Below are 23,817 nucleotides of genomic sequence, written 5' to 3'. Positions count from 1 at the left end.
ACACACCCTGTATAGCTTCTTTGTTCAAAGAACAACTTTTTGAAATATCAAATACCCCCTTTCACAGATCAGTCTGATGGTTTGCATAAACAGATTAAAGGCATGTGGAATTAATATTCATAGAAATATATTTTGACTCAAAAATTTTTAAAGAACAAAGAGCTTTCAGGAATTATTTAAAGTTTAATTTTATCCCCCAAACAGCATTTGGCTACCTGGTTATAATGTGTTTTGAGTACAGTGATTTGAATGAAGGAATGATTTGAATGAAGGAATGTATTTTTTTAAAAAAATAGGCAGTTTTAAAGTGCTTTAACATTTTAATGCTCTGAAATCCTTACACAATTTCCTGTAAACATTTGAATATGATCGATCGCTAGTCACATTTAGTTAGCCCACAATAGTTAAAAATATGGAATTAAGCACCCATTAAAATTGAAAACCACCACTGTACTTTAATTACTAAATCATTTAAATTGCTATTAGAATAATTAGTTAAGTCGTTTATAGTTTTTAGCATCTCTGACATGTCTGTTGTGTGCAGCATTTACTGAAAACACTTTTTTTTATACAGAGTCACAAAAATTATAATCATTCTCATCAGTTCACTCAGTCCTATGTAATTAATTTTTTTTATCTTGATCTTTTGTTAGCACTCTTATGAATTCGTCAGTTTTCCATTAGAGTTTTGAAAATGCTTATTCATTCAGTTCAGCAGTATAGTCAGTTACCAGAAACCTGTACTTGTCAGAGTCTTTTCCATGAATTCCTTGAAGATGAAACCCTTTTATAGGAACATTTTTGCGAAAGCATCAGAGTACACCCAGAACTGTCTGTAATGACAAAAGGCTTAAAAATGACCATGGTTAAAGATTTGATGAAGTTCATAATAATGCAATTGACGAGGAAATTTAGTTATTTCTGAGATATACATTTTAAAGTAATAACTAGAATTGTGACTTATAACATTATACCGGAACATATAAGATTTTTAGAAATCTCATGTAATGTCTGAAACATTTATATTAACATATTTCCATACAAATAACCCAAAGAAAGTTTAGTATTAGTTTTTTTTTTTTATATACTGCAGGTTCTTATTAGTCATCAGTTTTATACACATCAGTGTGTACATGTCCATCCCAATCGCCCAATTCAGCACACCACCATCCCCACCCCACCGTGGTTTTCCCCCCTTGGTGTCCATACGTTTGTTCTCTATATCTGTGTCTCAACTTCTGCCCTGCAAACCGGTTCATCTGTACCATTTTTCTAGGTTCCACATACATGCATTAATATACGATATTTGTTTTCCTCTCTGACTCACTTCACTCTGTATGACAGTCTGTAGGTCCATCCACGTCTCAACAAATGACCCAATTTTGTTCCTTTTAATGGCTGAGTAATTTTCCATTGTATATATGTACCACACCTTCTTTATCCATTTGTCTGTCAATGGGCATTTAGGTTGCTTCCGTGACCTGGCTATTGTAAATAGTGCTGCAGTGAACATTGGGGGTGCACGTGTCTTTTTGAATTATGGTTTTCTCTGGGCATATGCCCAGTAGTGCGATTACTGGATCATATGGTAATTCTAGTTTTAGTTTTTTAAGGAACCTCCATACTGCTCTCCATAGTGGCTGTATCAATTTACATTCCCACCAACAGTGCAAGAGGGTTCTCTTTTCTCCACACCCTCTCTAGCATTTGTTGTTTGTAGATTTTCTGATGATGCCCATTCTAACTGGTGTGAGGTGATACCTCATTGTAGTTTTGATATGCATTTCTCTAATGATTAGTGATGTTGAGCAGCTTGAAAACATATTTTAATTTTGCCCATCTACGAATTAGGATGTTTGAGATATGCCAGGGCCATGGAAGCATTCAAAGATGAAACCACAGGTAAGGAGTCAGTCTTTATGTAAGATACTCATGTGTCTGTTGCTCTGCTTTGCTTCTCTAATTTGAAATGGAATTACATCTCCTAAAACTTCATATACAAGGTGAGATTTTTACAAAGGCAGAAGGATTGTCTTTATGTTTTTAATTTGTTATGACAAAAATGAAAAATAAATGTATATCTTGTGACAAATTATTTCTGATGATGAAAGGAAAACGTTTGGAAATGTTTTTCTTCAAATGAATTTTTAAGCATATGCTTCTGTTAAAAATCAATTTTTAAATAAAATTGAACATTGGTATAGGGTCACTCTAAACGTTTAAATTGAGATGGCAATTTTAGAAGCTGATCCTCTTACCCAATGTCACTGTCCTTAATGTCTCATTAGCTTTCTTTCCATCCTAGCCTTTTACTAGTTTAGTTTAAATTCCCCCAGGTTGTAGTTCTTGCCACCTGTAACTGCCTTTCTATTATATGCCACTTCTGCACCTTCTATTTTATTAAAATTATCTTTTTCTTTACTCATCATCTCCATAGTTTCAAGGAAGTGATTTTTCTTGAACTATGGATTTTAAGAAACAGAGCATGCAACATTAAATTGAAGACATTATGCTAAAATCATAATATTACAATTCATTCACAAAACATGTATCTTCCATACCCCACTTTCATTCCTTTGTGAGATTGTTTGCCTTGTTCTTGAGGGTACAACTAGTGACAGGTGATTCAAAGACCAAAAATAAGATGCCATTCTTTATGACTTGGGATTGTTGTTCTTTTCATGCCTAAGATGTATATTTTACCTGTTGAATAACACGATTTGTGTTAGTGATGATAAGCTACCCAGCTCGAGAGAGTGAACTATTCATGTATCTATCTGATCTCTATATCTTTAGAATATTTATCAGAATATATGAAGTGAAACAAACAACACCACCATCAAATACAACAGAGTCAAAACCCATCAAAACAAAGCAAAACAGAAGAAACATTATAGTCTAAAATATAAAATGCAAAAATAGGATTTGAGACATGTGTTATATGATATTATTCAATTATCTAAAGATTTATAACCTTAGCCTTTATAAATATAGCCATTGAGTACCCAGCAAGTGTTAGGCCCTATGTTAATTATCTTTACACTTTCTAGGTCTTACCCTCTATGTAGTCCAGCCACCATTAGTTTTACAGTGAGCTAATTTAGGTTTAGATTTTTAATGACTTTGTTCAACTTAAGCACACCTAACTGCTCTTACCAGTACATGCAGCTGCCTATTAGAAAACATGAGGAATTATTTACCTAAGTAGAATGTAGCAATGAGTTGCAGATAACTAAAAAGTATGAAATAAGAGTGAGAATATTAGAAAGGCTCTAAAATCTCCATTACATCACAACTCAGCATGCTTCTTACCGTCTTTAAAAATATGTATCATAAACAGATGCCATTTAAACACCTGGAAGCTAGGTAATAATGTACATAGGAAAGCATAACAGACAATATTTACAGGACGTTAATGTCCAGTTTGAAGAAATGATGGACATATATCAAATATTTTCTTAAAACAACGTTTCAGAAAGACTAGAATCTCTGTATGAAATGTGAATGTTCTGGAGCCGTAGGCATCAACCTACTGATTAACATTATGAAGGCCCTTAATTTTTGGTTGATTTGTATGTATCATTACAGAGGCTGAAGCAGTGGTTCAGGTTTTAAATCCTCAGAGGGATAAAGAAAAAATGTGTAACAAGTGTTTGATTTGTTTAATGGGAAAATGGATAAAAGCGTGATGACAGCATAAGGAGCTATGTGTATCTCTAGTCATTTGACTTTGCATTTAGAAATATGACCCTCACCTACTGTAAATGACCTTGTTGACATTATTAGGAACAGTTATTAATCCCTACTGAGCACCTACCAGGTACTAGTTATTTGTCTTGCTTGAGTAAATAACATTAACTCAAAAAGATATCTGCACCTACATGTTCATTTATTGCAATATTACTTACAATAGCCAAAACATGAAAACAACTTAAGTATCCATTGATGGATGAATGGATAAAGAAGTTGTGATATACAGATATCGATATGGAAAGATCTATAGATGGATAGATAGGTAGTTAGGTAGATCGATATAATGGAAAATTATTCAGCCATAAAAAACGAGGAAATCCTACCATTTCCAACAACATGGATAAACCTTGAAGGCGTTATGCTATGGGAAATAAGTTAGAGAAAGGCAAATACTGTACCATCTCACTTACATGTGGAATCTAAAAACAAAAAAACGAAACAAAACCCAAAAAACTGATAGAAAAATAGATCCGACTTGTGGTTACCAGTGGCGAGGGTGGGGGCAGGGGGAGTTGGAGGAAGACGGTCCAAAGGCACAAACTTCCAGTTATGAGATAAATAAGTACTAAGGTTGTAACATACAACATGATACTGTAGCTCACACTGCTGTGTCATATATAGGAAATTCATTAAGAGAGTAAATCCTAAGTTCACGTCACAAAGAAGAATTTGTTTTCCTTTTTTCTTTCTTTGCTTTTTATTGTAGCTATATGAGACAATGGGTGTCAGCTGGAACTACTGTGGTAATATGTCCATAATATATGTAAGTCAAACCATCATGCTGTATACATAAACTTAAAAAAAAAAACTAAATGAAGTAGATGGAAAGAATTATTAAATATAACAGCATACGTTCTTTTTTTTTTTTTAAATGAGTATTTATTATCTCCCAGTTTTGAGGATCCAGAATATGGGGATGATTTAGTTGTGTGGTTATGGCTCAGGTCTATCATGGTGTTGTAGCCTAGCTGTTGGCCTAAGCTTCAGTTTTGTAAGGGTTAACAGGACCTGAGAGGTCTGGTTCCAATTTGGAAGGCCCGAGTTCCTCGCCAAATAGGCTCTCCAGGACTCTTGAACTGGTAGCTGGCTTACCCCAGTGAGAGTGATCTGAGAGAGAGTGAGAGACCCAGAAGACCTCCAAGATGGAAGCCACGGTGTCTTTTCTAACCTTACCTCAGAAATGACACACTATCCCATCTTCACAATTTGGCACACAGACCACCTCTAGCAAAATGTGGGAGGTGTCTGCACAGGGATGTGAGTACCTGGAAGTGGGGTTGCTTGGGAGCCATCTGGGAGGCTGACCACCACATGCTCTGAACATGGAAGCCCCCTTAGACCAGTGGTCATGTGCTACTTGTCACTAAGTTCTCAATTTCCAGCAACAGTTCTGGACATAATGAAGGAGTACCTCTTCCTTCCTTCCTTCCTTCCTGATAACATAAACATATTTTACTACCCAGAATCTTAGAGCTAGCGGGGTCTCAAGAGAAAATCTTAACTAATTCTCATTTTTTTTAAAAGTAACAATTGAAATAGGAAAGATGAAGTAAGTAGCACAATGTCACGTAGCCCTTCAGAGGCATAATCAGAGTGTCTTGACTACAATCCTATCATGTCCTCTACAGCAGCATCCTGAAAGTTATTATTTTGCCATTATTTAATTTTAATCCTAATGATTCATACAGTAATTCATGTAATATTGAATCAGAAAAATTTCCGGAGATAATAGTTGACTGAAGAACTTCTTCCCATTATAATTTTTGTGTCTGGTCCTCCTTGTTTTTAATCTTCGTTACATCAATAACCATTTAAATAGACTGATAGGACCCAGCCTCTGCCTTTACCATCCTATTTTCACCTTGCCACTGGGGTTTGCCCTCTATAAGCTTACCTGATCTGGTAAATTACATCTTCATTTGTTACCAATGGATTCACCAGGTCAGACAGAACTAAATAATGCTAAGGTCTATGTAAACCTTTAGATCAAAGTTTTTGGTATTTATTTAAAGAAATAGAGGTGGAGGAGGGAGGCAGTGAAAGAAGGAGAGGGAGAGAGGGAGGGAGAAAGAGGGTGGGAGACAGAGAGAGAGGGAGAGAGAGTCTGGTTGAGAAATAGGAAGGGATGAGAGAGAGTACATGTGTTTGTAAAGGACTGTATGTGAAATACTCCTATAGAGCTGAGAGGTAGATTTCACTAGATGGTTCAGAAAGGTCCATTGTTTGGACAGGAACACTACAGTGCAGGATGTATTCTGTTGAAGAAATTATAAAAAGCAGTTACAAGGAATGGAGAAATTACTTCTCTGTAAAAATTTACCTTAATAGTTATTTACAGTTAATGTATCAAAGCCAAGTGTCTGTATTTCATAGCAGGCTCAGGAAAGCACCAAGAATGTAAAATACTTCACTATGTTTTAAATCATAGTGAAGTTAAAGCATTTTACACTATGAGAATATCTGTCTATATATACAAATACCTATATATGCATATTATTTGTTGTTCCGTGTACATGCGTGTATGGTGTGTCTTTTGGTGTGTGCACGTGTGTATATACAAGTTTATTTCCTTGGATGGAGTTTCTGTGAAAAAGAACTTGTGGAAAAAAATCTACTAACAAATTACATACACGTTGGGAGATTGTTTTCTACCAGTTCCGAGTGGAGAGGGTTAACAGGTGGAACAACAGTGGGGCCTGTGTAACCAGGATGCCATTACAGTAAATGAGGTAATACCATTTTGCTGAGGCTGGGTAAAGGGTGGCTTAGAAAGGATGAACTCAAGCTGGAGCCAAATCTAAATTAATTAACTCCAGCTACTCTGAAATTCTATTGTGAGAAAGCAGTGGCTTAAGCCAGGACTCAAACTGTACTGTATCCTGTTGGTCAAACAGCAGTATTAGATAACTCTGGTCAAATATGATTTATAGTTAGTTATAATTGCTTAAAAGATTGTCTAATTAGAAAACACAATTCAGAAATAAGTTCATAAACATTAAAATAGTTGCAGGATTTGCTTAAAATGGATGACATGCTTGAGATAATCAGGCATTGTGATCATCTTTACATACTTTATACAAAGTCTTAAATTAATAATTAGGTTTTGTCCTTCTTCAAAATTTCTAAAGTATAAATAAATTGACTAATCTCTTAGATCTATGATGGAGGAGGAATTAAACTGTTAGATTCCCAGAGTGTTAACACTTTATACACTTTAGATAAAATTAAAAAATATGAGATGTAAAACCTATCTGTTTTTTCAACAGCCACACCTTCCACTTCCACTCTGAGAGTGGCTTTGTTGAGCTGTGAAAAGCTGTTGTCAGGCACTAAAATATAGGAGTCCTGTAGAAGTGAATAACTAAAATATAGGAGTCCCGTAGAAGTGAATAACTAAAATATAGGAGTCCCGTAGAAGTGAATAACTAAAATATAGGAGTCCCGTAGAAGTGAATAACTAAAATATAGGAGTCCTATAGAAGTGAATAACTAAAATATAGGAGTCCCGTAGAAGTGAATAACTAAAATATAGGAGTCCCGTAGAAGTGAATAACTAAAATATAGGAGTCCCGTAGAAGTGAATAACTAAAATATAGGAGTCCCGTAGAAGTGAATAACTAAAATATAGGAGTCCTATAGAAGTGAATAACTAAAATATAGGAGTCCTATAGAAGTGAATAACTAAAATATAGGAGTCCTATAGAAGTGAATAACTAAAATTTTATCCAGGGGAAGAGACTGCACACTGAATCAACAAAATTATGAATTCTTTTTCTGTTGAATCCCTAATGCATGTCCTTTAATGCACATTTCCTCACCATTGGTGTTCAATAAAGTAGTGAATTCACTGATATGATTTAAATTTCATTGCTGCAAGTTGTATATAGATAGTTCTAGAAAATGCCACATGAGTATATTAGATAGAAAGAATCTTAAAAGCATTTATCCAAACCTGTCTGGCCCCCAGTTGATTCCTAGGAGCCTTTTATTTTTCCAAACCCCAAATGACCTTCTCCCCATATCCGTGTTACCACAGTAGTGGTACTGTCTACTTTTTAAATCCCTGAGTTTACCTTGGCCTCTTATACGTGAGATTCAATCCCTGTCAAGTGAACACTCTCAACGTTTCTCAAATAAACAGAAGCAATTGATAATTCTGATTAGTTTGGGATGCCTGATCATCAAATTTTGCTCAGCCTTTTATGGCCTCATAAATGATTGAAAATAGTTGGAGAAGGGAGAGGCAAAGAACTAGTTCCACTAACACTTCTCTAAACTGGGTTATGTGTTTGGTAACCATAGAACAAAATATGTTACAAGTGGATACAAATGACTTCTTCCCACTAGGGCACAGTAAACACTGACTGGGATGTCCAATTCTAGTGCACAGCAGCGCCAGTGTGATCACCCAGCCAGAAATGTGACAGTGCCAGTGTGAGGAGGTGTCCCTAGTAGCTATGTGGGCATTGGGCATCAGGCTAAAATCATAATTATGGTTAGACACAGCAGCAGTGAAACTCAAGAAGATGCCACAAGGTGTTTCATGGGCAGCTGAGATCTCAGTATGCAAACTCATTAAGGTTGAAATAGAAGGGGTTGATCAACGTGCACAAACACACACACACACACACACACACACACACACACACACACACACACACACACACACACACACACACGACCCTGACTGAGTCAGCAAATGTCCTTTCTTCCTTTCCTTCCCTCTAGCAAAATGCCTTGAATAGTTTGTACTTAATAAATAACAGTTGATTTGAAGGTGTATTCAAGACACACATGTCCAATGAAAGAACTTTATTCCTTTCCATTTTGTAGGGCTTTATTTGTATATTCATTAGGATAGAAAAATTTAACATTGTTTGTGATCATTTAAAATTTGCCCCCAGATGTTTAAAAAACTACAATTGTCCCATTTTTTGAAAAAGTGAGATACATAAACGACATAGGTATTTGTGTTACCAAAATGAGAAAGCATTGTTTCCTTGTCCTAAGATTTAACACTTTGTGAAAGGCACCCATGGCCGCTCAGTGGCGATGCTTCTTGCTTCTGAAGCTCCGTGAGTCAGGCTGCCATTAGACACCAAATGCTGAATTCAGCTTACCAGAAAAGATGAGGTGGCGACCGAGGTTAGAGTTATCTCCTAAATTGGTGTAACTGAAACTCTCTCGTATTCCCACGGTGTGCCTGCTGTCTCCCTTAATAGACTAAACATATGTGTCTTTTCAATCACTTAGGAAAAGATGTTATGAAATAACTATAGTCATAAATGGCCCATAGATGGTTTTAACATAATATCATAATCCATTCATAATTTCTAATTGACTTTCAAATGCATCACAGTTAGCTAAAATATTTATTTTTAATGATATATTATCCAGTAAAGGTCGTAAAAGAAATCATGGATACTTTCTGTTCAGTGTTACAGAAATAACATTATGGTCTTCTATTTGGTTTTCCAAGGAATAATAATGTCTTTATCTCTCTAATTTAAAGTTGTTGCTTGTGATATATTCTTAGGAGCCAAATGAAAGGAGAATGCTATTTTTCATTGGAATTGCATGACATTTTCACTCTAGAGTTATGTTATATATTTTTTGTATGCAGTGGTATTGTTTGTTCTAGACTGACAATCGTTTATTATAATCAGAGTCCCCTTTAGGTGTGGTGAGGGTCTGTTTCATTGTGGATGTCTGCAAAATGTTATTACTATCATTAGATTAGGTACTATCAAATGAAACTGATCGATGTAATGGTATAATATTTTTTGAATGAACACATTTGTTCTTTAGCTGAATAGATGAGTTGCTCTTCTTTAATGATCTGTTTGGCCCATATACTTCATCTCATAGCTCTCTAGAAAGAAGCTTTACTTATGACGAGTTAGAGTTTTGTCTGGTAATGATCTATGTTTTAATAATTGTAAAACGTATTTTTATATTTATTTAATAATAGTTGGATGTTCAAACACATAAACACAAACTAGAATGTGTGAACTTAGGGTGTGTTCTTTATTGTCTTTGAGTCACATACCTCTGGAGCATCAAATAAAGAGCCATGAATGTGCCTTCTAAAGGCTGTGAGGGCACAATCATTAAGCTCCCTTTCAGGGCTAGAAAGAAATTATAGTTTTAAGAGTCCTTTTGCATATTTATCTCCTTCTGGTTGAAGATGCAGAGTTTTCTGCTTCCCTTATGCAGTTGCTTGCTGATGTGAGTTCAAATCATCCCTCAAAACAGGATCTGCAGGGCTTCCCTGGTGGCGCAGTGGTTGAGAGTCCACCTGCCGATGCAGGGGACACGGGTTCCTGCCCCGGTCCGGGAAGATCCCACATGTCGCGGAGCGGCTGGGCCCGTGAGCCATGGCCGCTGAGCCTGCGCGTCCGGAACCTGCGCGTCCGGAGCCTGTGCTCCGCAACGGGAGAGGCCACAACAGTGAGAGGCCCGCGTACCGCAAAAAACAAAAACAAAAACAAAAGCAGGATCTGCAGAACATGCTTCAGCTGTCACCAGCTCCAGGAGTCCCTAGTGCATCCTTAGAGTTAAGAGAAAAAGTCAGATATTACAGCAAATCATGAAACATAGCCACATCTATTTGGCTTTTAACTCTTATAATGGCAGACGTTAAAAAAAAGAGGAAGAGTAAGGAGGAGGAGAGAGGAAAGGGAGGAGGAGAATTTAGGGCAACTTCCTAGAGTAGAGAAGTGTTTCTAGCTTTACAAATATTCCTAGAACCCACCTCCCCCTACCTGGACATACAAAAGCCTATCTTGCAATTCACAAAAATGTGGAATTAATTTTCTCTGTCTCCATGAGTGTCTATTATTTGAGATACAAAGTATCAATGCTTCTCTTTCTGGTACTTGGCATAATTCTACTTGGGCTACACAATAAGGGTAAATTACAGTACCTTGTTTGCCCAAAAAGAATGTTTTGGAAGGACTGTTAAGAAAATGTCTCTCTTATCAAAAGAAGGAAGGTACTAATCTATTCTTATCATTAACTACGAATTCCACTTAAATATTATATGTTCAATGTTATAAACAATCAAAAGGCCACAATTTGAACACTTGATATCCTCTCAGTATCTTTATTCCCCTTCCCCAAAGTGGTTTTACCAGGACAAAAGTAATACATGCAGTTTCAACATCACTGATCATTTTACCTAGTCTCTACTTTCAAACATATTAGCTGTGCTTGCTTCAACAAAGACTTACTGAAAGGAATTCTGTCCAGGAATGATTATATTTCACAGTCGTATGCCTGCTTCACTTGCCTCTACCTTTTGCATTTAGAGCCAAAACGGTTTTCAAGGTTCGCCAGCACACTCAATCTACAGACTCTCTTTTCCCGAACACCCACTATTTTTTCCTAAAAAACTTCTGATATATCTTTAGCTTCTTTTTTTAAACTTCATATTTTAATACCATGATTTTTCCAGTCAAATTCCAAATCAATCTAAATAATTATCTGACCCACTCAGATCCCACATTATGTCTTAATGATCTAGATATTTGCTATGAGTGTCTGTGTGTAAATTTCCTCAATACTTGGTTTTCTTTGTAAATACGAGAAAATGTTACATTTACTTAAATCACCCAGGGCTCTCCCGTCACAGGTACTTAGGTGAACTTCCCCCCCAAATCCCAGATCATAGTTTTACTTCCCCTTAGCTCCACAATTTGCTTTTCTGAGTTCAAAACTGCACTTTCCCACCAGCTCCATGAAAATCCAAATGCATCATGGAAATTAGTATTTTTGCAACCTAAATGATCTGAGGAGGCAACAAATGACCATTTGCCATCTTTCTGGCTTCCAACTTTTGCTCTGCCTTACTCTCGATTTTTCTCTCTCCCTTCCCTGTCTCCCTCCTTCTTCTCCCCCTTTACCTTTCTCCAAAAGTTAGGGCCCCTGCAAAACCCACCTTCCTTCACATATCTCAGCTTCTTCACAAAGCGGGGGCATCCCATTAGGCTCTCTGTTCCTTCATGTACTTCTTCAGAGATTCAGAATCTTGTATAGTGATAGTGAAGTTTGTAAATTTATGAGCTTTCAGATATATAAGAATGACTGCAAGTGGCATTTATAAAAGAATAATATTGTAACACGTATTTGTTTATTACTTGCAAAGAAACAGGAATACATGTATATCATAATCTCTATTTTGGCCCTCAAGTGACTTATAAACTAGCTCAGGCCTAACCTTTCAAGGGTCAGATCTTAATGATAATACATAGATTTTAAGTTCTTACAAGATATGTAAAGTAAAGAGGAAGTATTTGATTTAGGGCTCGTTTTTTTTTAAATCAGCATTTTGAACTAGTTACAGTGACTTGCATATATACCTACTGAATTTATCCCATGCTACCTAGTTATACAATGTATTGATGTCTTCAAGTAGAGATCTCTTCAAGTAAGTAAATTGACAGTATATAGTGAACACACACATACACGCATATATGTAAATGTAATTAAGCATTGTCTTAAAGTTTATTAATTTGTTATCCCACCAAATAGCACATTTAATGGCATTATTTCCAAGAAATAGACTCCCAAATTTTTTAGCAAAAATTTTTCCATCCAAGGATAATGATTTATGGAAATCTAGATTCCACCCCCCCACATAGGTACTTATGATTGGAACACAAATAAACAACTTCCTCACTTAAAAATATTACCCTATTAGGAAATTTCATTTACTTTATTTTAATATCTGATTCACTATACTAGTATATTTTGAATACAATTATTTTCATCTCTATGTATATTAAAAATATTTTTCAATCTAGTAAAATATTTTCAAGGGATTTCTTCTAAAGATAAGCAATGACTAAACAAAAGAATAATATGTAGTTTCATTGAGATGGAAATTTTTTTAACAAAACTTCATGAAGTAACTGTTTTATAGTTATTTATATATTCTGATTCTGTTATGTGCCAAAAAAAACAGCTGAAATATTGTGTTTTTAAGAAAAGTGAGAATCATATCAAGTAACTTAAACCTGCATACTTTTTAACTTAAAAAAAATTATTTTGACTCACAGCAAAGTTGAAAAAAATAGTACATAGAGTTCCCTTGTGTGTGATTATCCAGCTTGCCCTGTAATGTCACATTAATTTTAGTTCTTTGTGGAGGTAATCTGAAAACAGTAACCTTTGTGGTTACTATTAGCTATTAGCTATTTTTGAGAGAAAAATGTGAAAGTGTTATTTCAAGGCAAACTGTAGGTAAGACACTATGCTATTGAGAACTCCAGCATATAAGGGAAATGTGCATAGTAAATCAGGGCAAGATGGGATGGATAGCAAGTTATATGAACTTGAGGCCATAAAAGTTATGTGTGTTGATTTGATCCTTGGTTCTATGGTCACTCACAGTTTCACTGGACAGTGTTGTTTCCTGTTTACAATTCACTTTTAAAAATTAGTCAAATATATGTCTTTATGCAAAGTAAGCTACACAGTAAGTATATAAATTAAAGTGCTGTGGGATTCTAATAGACACATATAATGATTATTTTATCACTTTCAGAGTTTGCCTTCTCTGAAACTTGGAGTTCAACTAGGAAAAATGGAATAATTTTGCAAACAGCATTTCTATGCAAAATAGAATATTTTGCTTTTACAAATCTGTGATACCTAGGTAGACAGGGCACATAAGTCAGTGGTATTTTCATCTCACAGGAATAGAGATATATTGGCCTAGCTTCCTCTAAAGTTAATTGCACTTTTGTGAGTAAATCATGAAAGCTGTGATTTTAAAAATGCATAAGTATATGGCATTTAAGATATCAACTAGCCAAGTCTGACTGCTTTTTTTAGAAATCTGCAAAATTCCTGGCTGGGATTTACTTTTGTGAAAACAATAAAGCTAATACTTACAATGAAAAGGACAAAAAGATCATAACTAAAAAGTAAGATGGAACATCCTTGAGTTAAATATTTGATTTTTGCCTATGCAATGATTGCTAAATCTCTTAGTTTTTCCTTCTTTAATTGGAAACATCATATGTAAAGAAGATGGGAGATACTTGCATGATTAACAGGGTTACAACTGAAAACTCTGAGTGCCATGTCCCAAGTGTAGAAACTCTTCGGGCTAAAGTACCTTTGAAATTTCATGGATTACAGTGAGATGTTGATTTTTATTTCTTTGTAAAATGTACCAGGCAAGGGACACAGTGTGATTCAAAGATAAAAAGAATCTTCCTTGGGAGGGATTAAATATGTATAAAAATTTTGATATCAGTAGTAATAAAAATTAGTTACTTTTTTTCTTACTAAAATGGCAATAATATTTAAAATACAGTGTTGCTGAGAATGTGGAGAAATGATTAGACAAAATAGAATAAGTATGGGTAAGGAATGCCAAATATTTAAAGCCTAATGAACAGTAAGAACAAAAGCTTGGAGCTGTGATAGAGAGTTGCACGTCCAAGGCTGGAAATCGGGATTTTTTATGAAAGCGTAGTGATAAATGGTATGTGATAGAATGGAATTGAGATCAATCCTGACATTATGAAAATTGTGATTCACTTTATATGCAATTTAAAGCTGTTTTAAAGCAGGTGAATTACTTGATAAATTATGTCTTTGAAAGATTTTTTTTTCTGAAAATGAGTTATTAGTGACATTCCTGAATTTGAAGTGGACAAAACCTAGACTTTTGCACTAGCTCAAATGGGAGGTGTAGTGATCAAGTGGACTGAATGACAATAGAAATGAAAAGAAGGCTAGAGAAGAGGGATCGCTACAAATAGGACTGTTGGCACCTGGTGGTTAATGGGATGTGTATAACTGAAGCTAGATTATGATGAAAACATACCTGTTCCATTTTGATGTGTTCATGCTAATTAATAGAGCTTAATGGTAAGGAACTCAAAGTCATGATTCTGCCATTTGCATTTGTCTTGTCCCAGGGAATTTGTCTTAACTAATTTTTTTTCAGACTATTGATGACCAAATTATGAACTGGCCCAAAATCTCATACCAATATGAAAAAATGCGGGTATATATATATGAAATCCAGCATAGACAGATCCACAATGAGAACAGAATTACTTGCCTTTTCTGATTATAAGTTAAATACTTCTGAATTATTTAAAAATTCAGCATGTAGGTATATGTTGTATATGCATATAAGTGAATACTATACAACTATTCAACTATTTTCAGGCTTTATTAATGATTCTGAAAATTTTCATATTTAAAACACAATGGAACTCTAAGGAGAATCTCAGTACTCTGATTCTGTCATGAGATTCCTTTAATTGAACTATTTAATAGCAGCAGTGAGGTAGCTGAGATAAAAAGTTTTTTTCCCCTTACCTTGTAGCATAGGTATTTTAAAGATAATTTTCCATGTAATTATTTAAAAAAAACCATGTAAACATTAATATTTCTCTCATCCCTCTGTCCTCAAAGCACGTAACTTACTATTTTGCAAACTTTTGCTTCCATATATTTCCCCAGATTACAGTAAAAATAATCATTCCTGGGCTATTTCTCTGCCGTTATTTATTAAATGTGTAATCCTTTCACTGAGGAATTAAATAGGGAAAGCTACTTTACACCACTAGCAGATAAAGGAGCCTAGTACGAATTGGTATTATTCATTATCAAGTTTTTGTTGTGGTGGTGGTCTGGTCCTTTTCTGAACTTGGCCTTGCTCTTACTTTACTGAAATCGTATCCCAACAACAGGGAGATGGCTGATACGGGAGAGGCTAAAAAGTTCAGTCTGTTGGGAGAGGGATTCATTTCAGCCCATCAGTGTTGTTATTCTGCTAAGTGGTGACATAATCCCAAATTCACATTCCCAAGAGATTGGCTCTCAGGATCTCTCCCATTTGCTGACTTTACTGCAAAAGAATGCCAGCTTCTGCCGTAATTGAGGAAAAAGGTTTTCAGGCCAGATTATCATTTCTGAAATGGATCAGATAACATATCTGAAAGTGTTAGTATAAACCCAACCTTCTGCCCAGAGATTGTCTTCTTTTCAAATAAATAAATAGATTTTTTTAAATCCTGTTTTGTGAGGGCACCATATAATGAGATTATTTGTCTTTTTAATTCCTATAATTCTGATTTTTCTAAAAGAAAATACTTTAGGCAAAACAGCATCCTGGATCAATATTTAATACAAGGGGGAAAAGAAAACAATAGAAACAACCTATGTGGTTGTCACTAAGTATTCTGCAATCACTACAAAGAAAAGCTAAAGCTCCATTATGTTAGAAAAAATATGACATATTAAGTGAATAAATCAGACTGAAGTGGAACATAAACAGTGTTGACCTGTCTCTGAGACATGATATATATACATGCATAGACATACACACAAATGTTCACATGTATGTGAATCCATTTACATACGCCGTATATTTCTATACATATATAATTAAATTATTGGTGGTTACTTCTGAAGAAACCAGAGTGGATTTTAATTTTATTTCATAACCTTCTGAAGTATTTCACTGTTTCAGACTGACATACTTTTATAATTTTAAAAACGTAATGAAAAATTTTTGTTTCTACATTGTCTTTTGCACACTAAAATGTTCCTAATGTACAGATTAAAGCATATATTTAATGCATTACATATTCTATGTTAACGCTACCTAATTTTGATGCATATTTAATATATTTTGCTAAATGCTGTATGCCTTTGGTGAGTGCCCCAAACCAATAAGGAACATTAGCAGCAGACAGAAGCCAGGGTAGTGAAGGCTGGGTAATGATAGGAAACGCCCAGGAAACACCACAACAGAGATGTAAGACCAGCCAGGGTCCGACAATATCTTTCAGATATTTGCGGGGGGTGAAAACCCAAAACACATTTGGTAAAGTTCTATATTTCAAGATAAACTTTGCCCATATGTTTTTTATTCATTTACATGTAATTCATTGAGCTGACATTCTGAAAGAGTTATTTGATGCATAAGGAGATATTTGTGCCATAATTATATGTGATATATATAATACAGTGCATAATAATTTAGAGCAGAACTTGTGTTTTGCCATGTTACAGATTCCAAGCACATGCTCCTTCATGATGATTCCCTGTGCTTGAACTAAGCTGTTAAGTGACTCACCGAGTCAAGCTAGAGTTGAGATTTATATTACTGCACTTTGTATACTTTTTTTAAAAGGGCAGTTTTCCTGTGCTTCAGTTTCCACAGTTGTCAAACTAGCATGATGATCTTTATTAAAATTTACTATGGTGATTTAGCAAAACCTATAAAGTTTATTAACAAGCCTATTATTATTTATTGCAAGCTTATTAACAAGCTTGCAAATAAAAAATGCAAATAAATAAAAATAAATAAATTAGTTCCCAGAATTTGTGATTTTTTTAAAAATGTGATAGTTAGCAGAGTTCAAATATGTGCTTGGGAATATATTGAAACACCAATTCCCCATATTATCTCTTTCAACCTAGAGGATAGGCTTGCTAGAAATCTCATGACCTGTGAGGGCCATTTCAGAAGATTTATGGATATTCAGTTGTGTTCATAATTGTTGTAAAGGCTAGAAAATGAAATTTCGCATTTTGCTCATATCTCTCACTGGTCCATCAGGCTTCAGACAGGGCAGGCTGCTTTAGGAAATAAGATTTGTATTATCTTTCTCGTTCATTTAAAAAGTAAGATGTGATTCAGAAGATTCTTACTTTTGTTATGTATAATGAAACGTGTTTTCTCCATTTGTAAGTACGTATTTGACTTATAATTTTTCTGTGGTTCCTGTGGTATAATTTTTGTATGCAACTCTCCTAATCCACCTGGAACTTACTCTTCTGTGTGGAATAATGCAAAGACACAATTGTCTCCTTTCAATTTGTAAGGGCAAAGTACCTCATTTGCATTTGCAAGTTTTTATAATTAGCATTGCGGTAAAAGTGGTAATTATGCTTTCCCTAAGTGCATGCCCCTCTTTCTGGATTTGACATGTTATTCCTAAATTCCTCACTTTCAGATTTTTAGTTGGATATTAAGAAGCAGTATCCCTGAGATTTATCCACCAGAAAGTTCCTAAAAATCATCAAACGGAGACAAAACAGAAAAAGATACCTAAAATGCAAAAAGCTTCAAACTGAACTATAACTAAATTATAATATATCAAATAAACTTGACAAATGTGAGTTACAGGTCAAAATATTACCAGACTGATTGGTTTTCAAAGGACCAGTTTCTAGTGGTTAATGGCAGAAAAAAAATCATATGAATCATACTAAGTGAAGTAAGTCAGACAAATATCATATACCGCTCATATGCAGAATCTTAAAAAAAAAGATACAAATGAACTTATTTATAAAACAGACACAGACTCACAGACTTAGAGAACGAACTTATGCTTACCAAGGGGAGGGGGAAGGAGTTTGGGCTTGACATGTACACACTGCTATATTTAAAATACGATGCCTTTCCATGAAAAAAAAATTAAATTGTAATATGTTATTGGAAATGATATAAATATTAAGCTCTAATGATATCAGTGATATGAATTGGAAACTAAATCACTAACATAACTATTTCAAGGTTTTTCATATTAATTTTGAGGCTTCTGTTCACCCATTTACCTGAAAAATAGATACATTCAAATACTTGAAGTCATGTGAAGCTGAGTTAACAGTCTGTGTGTATAATTCCTCAAAATACATGTGTTAGACAGGACTATGCAGTTTGAGAGCAGAAATACAACTCTGGTTTAGGCCAAAAAGGCGATTATTGGAAGGGTACTAGTGTAGCCCTCTGAGTTGAAGGAAAAGCTGCTCTCATCACTGTTTCTGTCCTCCGGTTAACATTATGCAGGTCAATGATGGTTCCAGGAACTCTACACTCATATCTTTACATCTTCATGACCAGAAGAGGAAGAGATGTCTCTCTCCCAGCTCTAGTTTGAAGTATCTTGGGAGAATTCTAATGGAACAGGCGTGGGTCAGCTACCCATCCCCCAATCACTGTAACCAGTGACTTGGTTATTTCCATCCTCCTAGTAATAATTATAGCCAACAATTGCTCTATACCAGGAACTGTGAAAATCACTTTAAACAGATTATTTCAATCATTATGATAGTTCCATACTATTAGTAATTCCTAATTTACAAATAAAAACTGACCCAGAGAAATGAAGGAACTTAACCTAAGGCCAGCTGAGAGGCAGTGGGCAAGGGCAATCTGAACCCAGAGCCAGGCTTTAACCGTGACAGTGGACTTGATGCTAACAGAGGCCAGACTTTCAAATCAGTACCACACTTACAGCAAAAACCAAGTGTGGTCACACTGACCCCTGAAAACCCTTCACTGATGGTAGCCGTGGCATCACCCACAGAACCCTCTGTTCTCCATTCTCCATCTTTGCCCAGAGGGAATGATGATGGCAAAACTAACACTACTGAACTAATTTTTAATGTCTTCTTTTCTTCTGCTAATTCTTCTTGCATAACCTGTTCATGTAAACTCCCCGAAGTTGGATACACTGAGCGTGATGTGACGGCAGTAAGCTGTGTGCCCCTCCATACTTGAGGGAATGGATGGATAGGATGTTTTAATGAGGATGTGGGGAGGACAAGTACATGGGGCTGTGACACTCATTTGAGATGGTGTATAGTTTCTCCTGGGAGAACAGGATGGTGCACAGAAAGGTGGTAGCCTGGAAGACAGTTGTCTCTATTTTACCATTTTTTAATATAGGCATCTCTAATAAAAGGTGGAGGAAAGACCAACATTTATTTGGTGCTTTCTACATACCAGGTGCCCTTAAAGTATGCATTAACTCTTTTCGTCTTTATAACTGCCCCCCCCCCATGAGGCTCAGAGAGGTTAAAACACTTACCTCAGGTCATATCACTAGACAGGGACAGGGTGGAGAAAGGGAAATAAGCAGAGACTTGACTCCAAGATTAGTTTTTTTTTCTATTCTGAAAAAATGACCTGGAAAATTGAACTTTTATATTCTATTAAGTAAAAAAATAAAAAAGACCCCTGAAATTCCTGGAAAACAATATTCAGTGGAACATAAGAGTAGATTCTGTGTTAGTGAACAGTTTGCCCATTTAAATAGTGATAAAATGTTTTACCTATAATTTTCTTTTTTTTTTTTTTTGCGGTACGTGGGCCTCTCACTGTTGTGGCCTCTCCCGTTGCGGAGCACAGGCTCCGGACGCGCAGGCTCAGCGGCCATGGCTCACGGGCCCAGCCGCTCTGCGGCATGTGGGATCTTCCCGGACCGGGGCACAAACCCTTCCCACCAGGGAAGCCCTACCTATAATTTTTTTTAATAGGACTACAGAACCTCTAGGAATAAGGGATTACCAAATAGGGATTATATTTCGATTTACTATGTGAATAACAAACAACATAAATTTCTTGTAGAAAGAGGTCTTGACTACTACCTTTCCTAGTTGTTTAAACCAGAGGGGTCCTGCCCAGCCTGTTTACTGCTGTACCTTCAGCTCCCTGGAAGGCTAACTTGCGCAGAGAATTTCCAAAGAGAAAGAAAAAAGAGAGAGACAGAGAGAGAATGACAGAAATGGAATCCCAAATAATTTAAGGTTTGCCTAAATCACCTGATGCTTTGCTAGGGAGGAATTTCACTTTAAATAGGATGGCTTGTGGTCTACTTCCTGGCAATTTATAAAGATTTGCACTACACTGATAGCCCATTATGCAGTAACTGTGTTTTGTTATATACTCATTTATTTAAATGCAAGTTTACTTTATCCTGCCAGTTTGTTGACTGTTCCTTGCTGAGTAGATCTGTAATCTAAACTTTAAAGGAGGATTAAGCTTCATGATATTTATCTAACTAAGCATTGTCATTGTGTTATCCTCATATATTTGTTACCTGGAAAACAAAAAACAAACAAAAAAAACCCCTCTTATTTTAAATGGGCCTTTCTGTTACTTTTGCATGAAAGCATTTGTGGCTTTTTAAAAAATTCTATTTTGTGGGCTTCCCTGGTGGCGCAGTGGTTGAGAGTCCGCCTGCCGATGCAGAGGACACGAGATCGTGCCCTGGTCCGGGAAGATACCACATGCCGCGGAGCGGCTGCGCCCGTGAGCCATGGCCGCTGAGCCTGCACGTCCGGAGCCTGTGCTCCGCAACAGGAGAGGCCACAACAGTGAGAGGCCCGTGTACCGCAAAAAAAAAAAAAAAGTAAAAAAATTCTATTTTATGATCTGCAACTGTCATTTAAATAGAACCAAGAGTTAAATTGGACTGCAATGCTTTTTTTTTTTTACATCTTTATTAGAGTATAATTGCTTTACGATGCTGTGTTAGTTTCTGCTTTATAACAACTGAATCAGTTATACATATACATATGTTCCCATATCTCTTCCCTCTTGCATCTCCCTCCCTCCCACCCTCCCTATCCCACCCCTCCAGGCGGTCACAAAGCACCGAGCTGATCTCCCTGTCCTATGCAGCTGCTTCCCACTATCTACCTACCTTACGTTTGTTAGTGTATATGTGTCCATGCCTCTCTCTCGCCCTGTCACAGCTCACCCTTCCCCCTCCCCATATCCTCAAGTCTGTTCTCCAGTAGGTCTGTGTCTTTATTCCTGTCTTACCCCTAGGTTCTTCATGACATTTTTTTTTCTTAAATTCCATATATATGTGTTAGTATACAGTATTCGTCTATCTCTTTCTGACTTACTTCACTCTGTATGACAGACTCTAGGTCTATCCACCTCATTACGAATAGCTCAATTTCGTTTCTTTTTATGGCTGAGTAATATTCCATTGTATATATGTGCTACATCTTCTTTATCCATTCATCCGATGATGGACACTTAGGTTGTTTCCATCTCCGGGCTATTGTAAATAGAGCTGCAGTGAACATTTTGGTACATGACTCTTTTTGAATTATGGTTTTCTCAGGGTATATGCCCAGTAGTGGGATTGCTGGGTCATATGGTAGTTCTATTTTTAGTTGTTTAAGGAACCTCCATATTGTTCTCCATAGTGGCTGTACCAATTCACATTCCCACCAGCAGTGCAAGAGTGTTCCCTCTCCTCCACACCCTGTCCAGCATTTATTGTTTCTAGATTTTTTGATGATGGCCATTCTGACTGGTGTGAGATGATATCTCATTGTAGTTTTGACTTGCATTTCTCTAATGATTAATGATGTTGAGCATTCTTTAATGTGTTGGATGGCAGTCTGTGTATCTTCTTTAGAGAAATGTCTATTTAGGGCTTCTGCCCATTCTTGGATTGGGTTGTTTGTTTTTTTGTTATTGAGCTGCATGAGCTGCTTGTATATTTTGAAGATTAATCCTTTGTCAGTTACTTCATTTGCAAATATTTTCTCCCATTCTGAGGGTTGTCTTTTGGTCTTGTTTATGGTTTCCTTAGCTGTGCAAAAGCTTTGACGTTTCATTAGGTCCCATTTGTTTATTTTTGTTTTTATTTCCTTTTCTCTAGGAATTGGGTCAAAAACGATCTTGCTGTGATTTATGTCATAGAGTGTTCTGCCTATGTTTTCCTCTAAGAGTTTGATAGTTCCTGGCTTTACATTTAGGTCTTTAATCCATTCTGAGCTTATTTTTATGTATGGTGTTAGGGAGTGATCTAATCTCATACTTTTACATGTATCTGTCCAGTTTTCCCAGCACCACTTATTGAAGAGGCTATCCTTTCTCCACTGTACATTCCTGCCTCCTTTATCAAAGATAAGGTGACCATATGTGCGTAGGTTTATCTCTGGGATTTCTATCCTGTTCCATTGATGTGTATTTCTGTTTTTGTGCCAGTACTGTACTGTCTTGATTACTGTAGCTTTGTAGTACAGTCTGAAGTCAGGTAGCCTGATTCCTCCAGCTCCGTTGTTCGTTCTCAAGATTGCTTTGGCTATTCGGGGTCTTTTGTGTTTCCATACAAATTGTGAAATTTTTTGTTCTAGTTCTGTGAAAAATGCCAGTGGTAGTTTGATAGGGATTGCATTGAATCTGTAGATTGCTTTGGGCAGTAGAGTCATTTTCACAATGTTGATTCTTCCAATCCAAGGACATGGTATATCTCTCCATCTATTTGTATCGTCTTTAATTTCTTTCATCAGTGTCTTATAATTTTCTGCATACAGGTCTTTTGTCTCCTTAGGTAGGTTTATTCCTAGGTATTTTATTCTTTTTGTTGCAGTGGTATATGGGAGTGTTTTCTTAATTTCACTTTAAGATTTTTCATCCTTAGTGTATAGGAATGCCAGAGATTTCTGTGCATTAATTTTGTATCCTGATACTTTACCAAATTCATTGATTACCTCTAGTAGTTTTCTGGTAGCATCTTCAGGATTCTCTATGTATAGTATCATGTCATCTACAAACAGTGACAGCTTTACTTCTTCTTTTCCGATTTGGATTCCTTTTATTTCCTTTTCTTCTCTGATTGCTGTGGCTAAAACTTCCAAAACTATGTTGAATAAGAGTGGTGAGAGTGGGCAACCTTGTCTTGTTCCTGATCTTAGTGGAAATGCTTTCAGTTTTTCACCATTGAGGACGATGTTGGCTGTGGGTTTGTCATATATGGCCTTTATTATGTTGAGGAAAGTTCCCTCTATGCCTACTTTCTGCAGAGTTTTTATCATAAATCGGTGTTGAATTTTGTGGAAAGCTTTCTCTGCATCTATTGAGATGATCATATGGTTTTTCTCCTTCAATTTGTTAATATGGTTTATCACATTGATTGACTTGCGTATATTGAAGAATCCTTGCATTCCTGGAATAAACTCCACTTGATCATGGTGTATGATCCTTTTAATATGCTGTTGGATTCTGTTTGCTACTATTTTGTTGAGGATTTTTGCATCTATGTTCATCAGTGATATTGGCCTGTAGTTTTTTTTCTTTGTGACATGTTTGTCTGGTTTTGGTATCTGGGAGATGGTGTTCTCATAGAATGAGTTTGGGAGTGTTCCTCCCTCTGCTATATTTTGGAAGAGTTTGATAAGGATAGGTGTTAGCTCTTCTCTAAATGTTTGATAGAATTTGCCTGTGAAGCCGTGTGGTCCTGGGCTTTTGTTTGTTGGAAGATTTTTAATCACAGT

This window comes from Pseudorca crassidens, chromosome 1 (assembly GCF_039906515.1).
Source record: "Pseudorca crassidens isolate mPseCra1 chromosome 1, mPseCra1.hap1, whole genome shotgun sequence".
Lineage (NCBI taxonomy): Eukaryota > Metazoa > Chordata > Mammalia > Artiodactyla > Delphinidae > Pseudorca > Pseudorca crassidens.
Note: the sequence above shows the minus strand (reverse complement) of the source record.